Source organism: Triticum aestivum, chromosome 1A (assembly GCF_018294505.1).
Source record: "Triticum aestivum cultivar Chinese Spring chromosome 1A, IWGSC CS RefSeq v2.1, whole genome shotgun sequence".
NCBI classification, from domain to species: Eukaryota; Viridiplantae; Streptophyta; class Magnoliopsida; order Poales; family Poaceae; genus Triticum; species Triticum aestivum.
The window spans coordinates 526665568-526674948 of NC_057794.1; positions in this window are offsets into that span (position 1 = coordinate 526665568).

Genomic DNA, 9381 nt, shown 5'->3' on the forward strand with positions numbered 1-9381 from the left:
ACCAAACTTGAAGACTAGTGGCAGATGATCATTCTACACCATGGCAGTGGAGGTCTGCAGGGGGAGGGGAACCGTATTAAACAGCGGCTCGAGCGCCATTAATGGAGAGGAAGGCTGGCGGCCATGGAAGTCAAAGGGCTCGCTTCCCAGTGAGCCTATGCAGCGTACAGCTCGCACGCTTCCAGGTGAGGCTGCGCATTGGAGGACAGCTTGCATGCCTCTCGGTCAGCCTGCGCACCGGACTGTGCTCGCACGTCTCCTGTTCAGTCAAGGTCAAGCAGCTGTCCGCACGGCACCTCCTATGGCCATTAAAACCAAGACACGTGGCGTCACGTGAATGGTTAACAGAATGCAAACGGTTTGAATTATACAAATGTTTGAGATATTAAAGTGGCTAGCAGCTATTTTTTTCAAAATGCCTTTGTTGGTTGTCATTATTCGAGTGCGCCTTCTCTCAAAATGGATGAAAAATACCACATCAATTCGAGCGCCATTCCATGATAGCATGCCAAGTTTCATGAATTTCACACGAGTTTTGAATTTACTAGAATTGAAAAACTAGGCATCTCAATGTTTTGTCGGCAATCAACGGTGCCCTAGTGTTTGAAATTCATTCCCATTTCTTGCATGGGACCTAAGCATGCACCCAAGGACACATATTTTATTTTTCAACCAATTTATATGCACTGGAGCATGTGCATGTAGTTCAAATTTGAATTATCCACATAAATGCATTGAAAACTCAGTTAATGCATAAAAATGCCCAAAAGAACCCCAAAAAACCACAAAAATTGACACAACATTCCTGTTGTTCTATGTTGACACGAAATTTTTTTTGGAAGTAATAAGAGGCAGTGGATATCGTTTGGTTCCCAAAGATGGGACGTTCCCTACCGAAACCATGATGCTTGTTGTGAGAAGCTCTGGTTTGTGAGAAGCATATACCCAAACCTGCCCCAAACGGGACAAAAAATTTACCACGGCATGTTGATGCCACTCCATGAAAGCATGCCAAGTTTCATGAATTTTAGACAAGTTTTGGATTTACTAGAATTTAAAAACGAGGCATCTCAATGTTTTGCCGGCAATCAACGGTGCCTTGGTGTTTGAAATTCATTCCCATTTATTGCATGGGACCTAAGCATGCACCCGAGGACACATATTTGATTTTTCAACCAATTTATATGCACTGGAGCATGTGCATGTAGTTCAAATTTTAATTATGCACATAAATGCATTGAAAACTCAGTTAATGCATAAAAATGTCCAAACAAACCCCGAAAAATCCCAAAAATTGACACAACACTCCTGTTGTTCTATGTTGACACGAGAATTTTTTTTAAAGCAATAACAAGGCAATGGATATTGCTTCGTCCCCAAAGGTGGGACTTTCCCTACCGAAACCATCATGCTTGTTGTGAGAAGCTATGGTTTGTGAGAAGCATATACCCGAACCTGCCCCAAATGGGACAAATATTTTAACACGGCATGTTGATGTCGCTCCATCATAGCATGCCAAGTTTAATGAATTTCAGATGAGTTTTGGATTTACTAGAATTTAAAAACCAGGCATCTCAACATTTTGCCGGTAATCAACAGTGCCCTGGTGTTTGAATTTCATTCCCTTCTCTTGCATGGGACCTAGAAATTCACCCAAGGACACAGATTAGATTTTTAATCCAACCTTGGTGTATTGGAGCATATGCTTGTAGTTCAAATTTGAATTATGCACATAAAATGCCTAGAAAACCCAATTAATGCATAAAAATGTCCAAGCGAACCCCCAAAAAACACAAAAATTGACACAACACTCATGTTGTTCTATGTTGACATTAGAAAATTTTTGAAAGCAATAAGAGGCAATGGATATCATTTCGTCCCCAAAGGTGGGACGTTCCCTATCGAAACCATCATGCTTGTTGTGAGAAGCTCTGGTTTATGAGAAGCTTATACCCGAACCTGCCCCAAATGGGACAAATTTTTTACCATGGCATGTTGATTCCACTCCATGATAGCATGCCAAGTTTCATAAATTTCATATCAGTTTTGGATTTACTAGAATTTAAAAACCAGGCATCTCAATGTTTTGCCGGCAATCAAGAGTGCCCTAGTGTTTGAATTTCATTCCCATCTCTTGCATGGGACCTAGAAATTCACCCAAGGACACACATGTGATTTTTCAACCAAGTTTAGTTCATTGGAGCATGTGCTTGTAGTTCAAATTTGAATTATGCACATAAAATGCCTAGAAAACCCAGTTAATGTATAAAAAAGTCCAAACGAACCCCGAAAAATCCCAACATTGAACACAGCACTCCTGTTTTTCTATGTTGACACTAGAAAAATTTTGAAAGCAATAAGAGGCAACGGATATCGTCCCATCACCAAAGGTGGTACGTTCCCTATCGAAATCATCATGCTTGTTGTGAGAAGCTCTAGTTTGTGAGAAGCTTATACCCGAATTTCACCACGGCATGTTGATGCCGCTCCACGATAGCATGCCAAGTTTCATGAATTTTAGACGAGTTTTGGATTTACTGGAATTTAAAAACCAGGCATCTCAACGTTTTACCGGCAAGCAACAGTGCCATGGTGTTTGAATTTCACTCCCATCTCTTGCATGGGACCTAGAAATTCACCCAAGGACACACATGTGATTTTTGAACCAACTTTGGTGCATTGGAGCATGTGCTTGTAGTTCAAATTTGAATTATACACATAAAATGCCTAGAAAACCAGTTAATGTATAAAAAAGGCCAAATGAACCCCAAAAAATTCCACGATTGAACACAACACTCCTGTTGTTCTATGTTGACACTAGAAATTTTTTGAAAGCAATAAGAGGCAACAGATATCGTCCCGTCCCCAAAGGTGGTACGTTCCCTATCGAAACCATCATGCTTGTTGTGAGAAGCTTTGGTTTGTGAGAAGCTTATACCCAAACCTGCCCCAAATGGGACAAAAATTTTGCCACGACATGTTGATGCCACTCCATGATAGCATGCCAAGATTCATGAATTTCAAACGAGTTTTGCATTTACTAGAATTTAAAAACCAGGTATCTCAACATTTTGCCGGTAATCAACAATGCCCTGGTGTTCGAAATTCATTCCCATCTCTTGCATGGGACCTAGAAATTCACCCAAGGACACACATGTGATTTTTCAACCAACTTTCATGCATTGGAGCATGTGCTTGTAGTTCAAATTTGAATTATGCACATAAAATGCCTAGAAAAGCCAGTTAATGTACAAAAAGGGCCAAACGAACCCTAAAAATTCATTCACATTTCTTGCATGGGACCTAAGCATGCACTGAAGGACACATATTTGATTTTTCAACCAATTTGTATGCACCGAAGCATGTGCATGTAGTTTAATTTTGAATTGTGCACCTGAAATGGCTAGAAAACCAGTTTAATGTATGAAATGTCCAAACGAACCTTGAATAATTCCAATTCTTTTACGACACACATATAGTTGCATGTTCAATGCAGATAAAAGGTCTAGCAATTCAAACATCGTCGATTGTCGTTGTGGCCCCATTTTGTAATTCAAATCAAGTAGAACCCACACAGTTTATTCTCACCAACCATGTGAGATGTAGTACAAAATATCTTGGAGCACCATCGGTGTATAGTACGCCTATAGCTTACGCGAGAAGGTGCGTCGGCTACAGTCCACAGCCGGCGTGTCAAGCACACTAGCTCGCTCCCCCAAAACTCTGCATCCCTCGCAATCTCGAAAATATCTACTGTCTGGAAGGTTTTAATGTTTGATAGCACATGATTAGAATGTGCGGACCATGTGCGATGTCTGTTACTCCCGCTCTGCTTCAGTCCCTTGATTCAAATTTTCAGTAGCCCCGGCATTTTACTCCCGCCTCTGCATCCCTCGCAATCTCAAAAATATCTGCTCGCCCTTGATCCAAATTTTCAGTAGCCCCGCCTTGTTACTCCCGCCTAGTAAAATTTTCAGTTGCCGCAGTATTTTCTCAAACACAACCTCCGCTCACACAGGCACACAGAACCCTCGAAACCATTGGTAGGTCACCGCCATCGCCGGCGCCTCCATCCTCAACCTCTGCCTGTGTGCTGGGGAGCTCGAGTAGCCAATGGCCAAAAAGGGGTTTATCGTGGCCTTTTCGCCTGACGCCGGCGAGGTGGCCGCCAGGTGTCCTCGTCGTCCTCCGCGGGCCCGTTCCGCCATCGCCGGTCCCTCGATCCGCCCGCCTCCGCGCCCCTACGCCGATTTGAGGACTTCCCCGTCCTCCCCTGGACCCGGCAGCCGACGACGTCCTACCTCGGGGTCCGGCAGCGGGGTGGGAACATGGGTCGCCGAGATTATAAATTGAGAGACCCACACCCGCTGGTGGCTTCGTAGCTTCCACGCGGCCGAGCTTGCAGCCATGGAGTACGACCACTGGCAGGTCTGCTACCACGGCGCAGCGTCTAGGCTCAATTTCCCCTTCGGTACATGTCCGGCCCACCTCATTCCGTCGGAGCCAGGGGTGGTGAGCTCGGCTATGTTGCAGGACGACCACGAGGCTTGGGGGCATCTCGAGGCCGAGGCCACCGACAAGGCCTACATGCAAGAGCTCTGCCGGCAGCACCCGGATCTCGTGGAGGCGGAACGTGCGATCTTTGTTGGCGCGGAGGCGGCGAGGTTATCGTGCTCTCCTCTGATGACGAGCTCGAAGGCGGTGAGGATGGCGGCAAGGTTATCGCACTCTCCTCTGATGACGAGGTTGAAGACGGTGGCAACGGCGACGCGGAGGGCGTCGAGGTGGGCCCTGAGGACGAGGAGATCGACGTTGACGAGTGGAGGAGTGCCTTCCCCAACGACCCCGACGACGGTACTAGCACGGACCCGGCTCGCGGCACATCGTACATGACGAGGAAGGATTGGCTCGACCTCTACTTCGACCGAAAGTAGTTTAGCTTAGTTTAAATTTATGTTTTATGTTTGGTTATGCAAAACTATCTATGTTTATGTTTGAATGCATGCTACTTTCCGTTGAACTTGCTTTGAACTTGATCAAATTGAAGTTCACAACCATAAGTTTAGGGGATCGACTAGAAAAGGCCAAAAATTGCTGGAGTGTATATATATATATATCCACTAAGGGTTTTAGTCCTTTAACTTTTTAAGGATCGCCAAGAGATTTCCTTATGACTTGTTTATTTCAGTTCTTCACAATGTGATGCTCTATATGTACAACTATTTGCCGTCCAGTTCAATTTCATCAATAACAGTTTCAACAATACCACTATGAATTACAATATTTGGTTGTTGTTAAGGATATTGCAGTTAGCATGCCTTTTCATTTTTCAATTGTTGTTTAGCAACATGCATTGTACTGAATGACTAAATATGCAATCCCAGGCCACATAGCAACAAGGAAGAGTGTTACCTTAATGTTTTGATGATGTCTAGATATACATGTAATAAAATCTTATATAATGGGATGGATGGAGTGTTGTACTACATCATTTTTCAATTGTTGTTTAGCTTCTAATATTAACTTGGTACTTTTAGGTACATATATCATTGCCAAAGATCCACACTTCGACCCTTTCTGCGTATGGGGAAATGAGATATTCATGAACCAGCATCAAGTGAGGAAACTGATAAAGATTGTTACTAAAATGAGTCAAAAGATGTCAATCAAACTATTTGTTTACACTTTATGCAAGACAATAGTGAACTGCAGGATGGTAAGTAAGAACCCTGTAGCCTTCTTTTTACTGCCCGTATTGAGTTGTGTTAGATGACAATATCTGAATCTTTTTTCTTTTGCAGTGCATCCTGAAGCAGTTTACTCAAGATTACCTCTCAAACTACATTATTGGCGGTCGGCCATCACAAGGGGTTGGACTAGAGTCCTGCATGCCTTCTGCATCCAGGAGAGCACAATAGGGTCATTCCGCTTCACCTTGTTTAACAACTGGAACGTTTGTCGCCTCTTTCTTTACCATCTGTAATAGTACAAGTATAGAACCATGGTACATCATTCTTTATTTGGTGCTTCTATAATTCTTAAACATATGTACTTGTGATTCGAATAATGCATTGGTTGTTTGAACCTGATGGATATGAATAAAGCTATAGCCTACTTTCAAGTTTAAATTAGGTACAATTTTAAATAGCAGCAATTAAATTAGGGAGAAATTACGTTGTGCAGGTCATTACGGCACACACGGTTGGTAAAACACAAACGTTTGCGATATACACCATAATCCGAGACGGTTCACAGAGAGGAAACGTGTGCAAGCATGCACACAGTTGCTGTTTGCAAAGTGTGTGTGATGTCAGACACTATCACATATGGTGCGGGAAAACTAAATGTCTGTGATTATCTACCTATCTTACACGGTTATAATCATGAACTGTTTGTGATGTGCCAGGCATCGTAAAACTCCCGTGCCTAGAATCTGTCTAGAAAACTCCCGTGCCTGGAATCTGCCTGGTTTTAGGCAGAACCACAAAACTCCGACCGTGATGGCAATGCGAGCACAAACGAGTAGCAAGGATGAAGCGTTTGGGATATTCGATATATCGAAAACGGTTATATAGGGACAACTGTATGCATCAAGGCTCCCTATCCCCGATGGTTTCTGGGTCGTGTGGGAAGGACCCCCCCCCTATTTCCCACACTCACTTGGCGACGGTTCCAAATGCCGTCGCGGAAAGGGGTTAAAAATCGTTTTTTAGGACCGATGTGCACCAGTGTCCCCCCTGCGCGTGTGTGTTTGAAAAATCAAAAAACAAACAAATAGCAAGTCATAAACTATGACTATGCATAAATGTGAAGCTAATCTAGCTTACAGGAATATGTGTGATCCATTATTCCATATACATAGTTAAGAGGAGAAACAACGAATATCACCTACAAATTTGTTTTGTACAACAATTCTGCAGTGCAAGATAATCAAAGAGGGTAATACTCCCAGTTCAATTAGGCACATAGTTTGAGTGGCAATCATAGTATTGAAAAGAATTGTGTATAAATACATGAAAAACAAGCAAGTGTGCTAGAAATAACAGAAATGCCGCCTCCCCTCAACAAGCTCACAATGCCTAGCCTCCATCACTAGATATTCATCCCACTATACTCTCTTCTATGTAGTCAAAAGCTGAATGCTTGGGAAAAAAGTACTGAACAATCAGTGATATTTGTGATAAAGTTGTACCGTTGGTTCTGCAGTTTTCTGAAATTATGACAGAGTAGTAATCTAACGTGTGTTGCAACTGGGGCACATATAATTTAATAGTTAGAAGAAGCTTTCAAGTTTCTTTCAGCATTAAATTACTCTCTTTTTTCTCCTCCCCCTGTCGGAGTTCACAGACAATGGAGCCAAACTCTGCCTTCTTTTGCTCCTTGCCATGGCCGCTCCTCTCGTCCTCGTTGAACAACTCGATCAACAGTTTGTTCTTCTTCTCAAGAAGGTTCCAATGCCCCAGCAGCTACCTCACAAGCTGGTAATAACTATTGTTATTAGTTGCGGCGACAAAGAGCCCGGTCAAGAGGTTGCTGATGCTCTTGATCTCCTCCCTGTAGTTACCACAATATGCTCATGCAAGCACAATTTATACATCTATTGGTGCATCATCGATGTATTCACTTCCTTGACCTCAACTTCCATGAGTATCACATCGCCGTTCTTGCTGCGGATGTTCATGTCACCCATAGGACAAAGTTATTCGTAGTCATAGGTCTGCATGAAGTTATACCTCTCATAAGCAGATTGTCTTAATTTAAAGGAGAAGAAACTACTATAACGATATATGATTAACTTGAAGGGACTATTGAAAAGATTACACCGCAAGTTTACCTCGAGCACCCACATTGTCAAGCACTTACGAATCTTGTCTGTAATTGTGATCACAATACTTGCTCCCGTACAGTTTTTTTACAATTGCAAACCAGAGATAAAAATAACTACTAACAGCAACATGGATTGTTAACATGAATACATCATATGAAATCAACGTTAAAAATGGATATGCACATACATATGGCAGAAGATTTACCTGCGATGAACTTGAGTTATATCATGCTAGTGCTCACTCTTTAATCTTCAATTCACACTATATGAGGGCATAAGAAAAGGTCTGCCATTTCATTTGTATAAGGAACTTGGGAAGTGCATATTTATTGAACTAGTTAGTGTTCTACTTCACACCATTGCATCTATGCTACTTTTGCTGCTCCCACAAAAAGGCATGAGATGATTGTGCCATTTCTCAGCACTGGAATATAAGTTGAGTAACTGCCAGTGAATAAGACATATGTAGCACGTAGCAAACCCCCTTTAATGTACATTCCTTCTTTATATCACAGTACAAAAATAACACTACAAAATAAATAAATAAATAAATAGAAATCTATCTAACAAACTAGGTGGTGTCCGCAACTATGTGACATATCATGTTGTATATCTTCTTCAAGAAAATATGGGCACATAACATGTTGTATTGTCTCAAATCTTTTAGTCACCGAATACGATCATATAGGCTAGAGTCCAAGTGAAGCTATGCATTAAATTATGTATCTGTAAAACTGAGCTTACTACAAGAGAGGTAAGCACTCACTGTCACTAATATAGTTATATAGTGACGAACAATTTGCCGAACTGAAATTTTATACTCAACCAGAAAAAAACTGGACTAATAAAGACTGGCAATGGTGCTCATATGCACAATTAGTTTAACCGAGCAAGAAAACTTAATCACTAGGTTAAAAAGTGTAAGCTGACTGACGATGCTTTGTAAATTCAAACATAAAATAGGAGACTCGGCGTAGAAAACATACCAACTAATCAGGTAAAAGGTTTCATTCTTTGCTCTACAGTCACCAAAAGATATATTTGTTCTGTGAATGCTTTGGATGAATGCACCCACTTCCATTAATCATACAGGTTGTTCTGATTGCCAACTCCAAAGCCTTCACAAATCCTCATAACACATCAGCTCCACTAAAAGAAACTCATGCATCATAAACAACATTTGACTATTTCTTTATCAAACAATGTCAACTAACCAACAAAAAGGTATGTATTGAAGATAACAATGTTCACAACATGAAGCTCCTTCCCTCCGAGAGTCACTGCCAAGAAAGCAAAATAGTTTATATTCAAAGCTTGTTAATGCCCCATTAAACTCCAATTCTACATCAGGGTGAGACATGCTAGACCTTCTATCTTCAACAAGTTAAAAGCTTCTTCCTTGTTGTACAATATCACACCCAACATCAATTTTCAATAATCACACCATCCCCGTGAAAAATGACAAAGAAAATGTCATGATTTCTACATACTCTCAGAGATGAGAGGACTCACCTTTGGTGTCAGAGCCTGAGTGTTCGAGACCGAAACACATA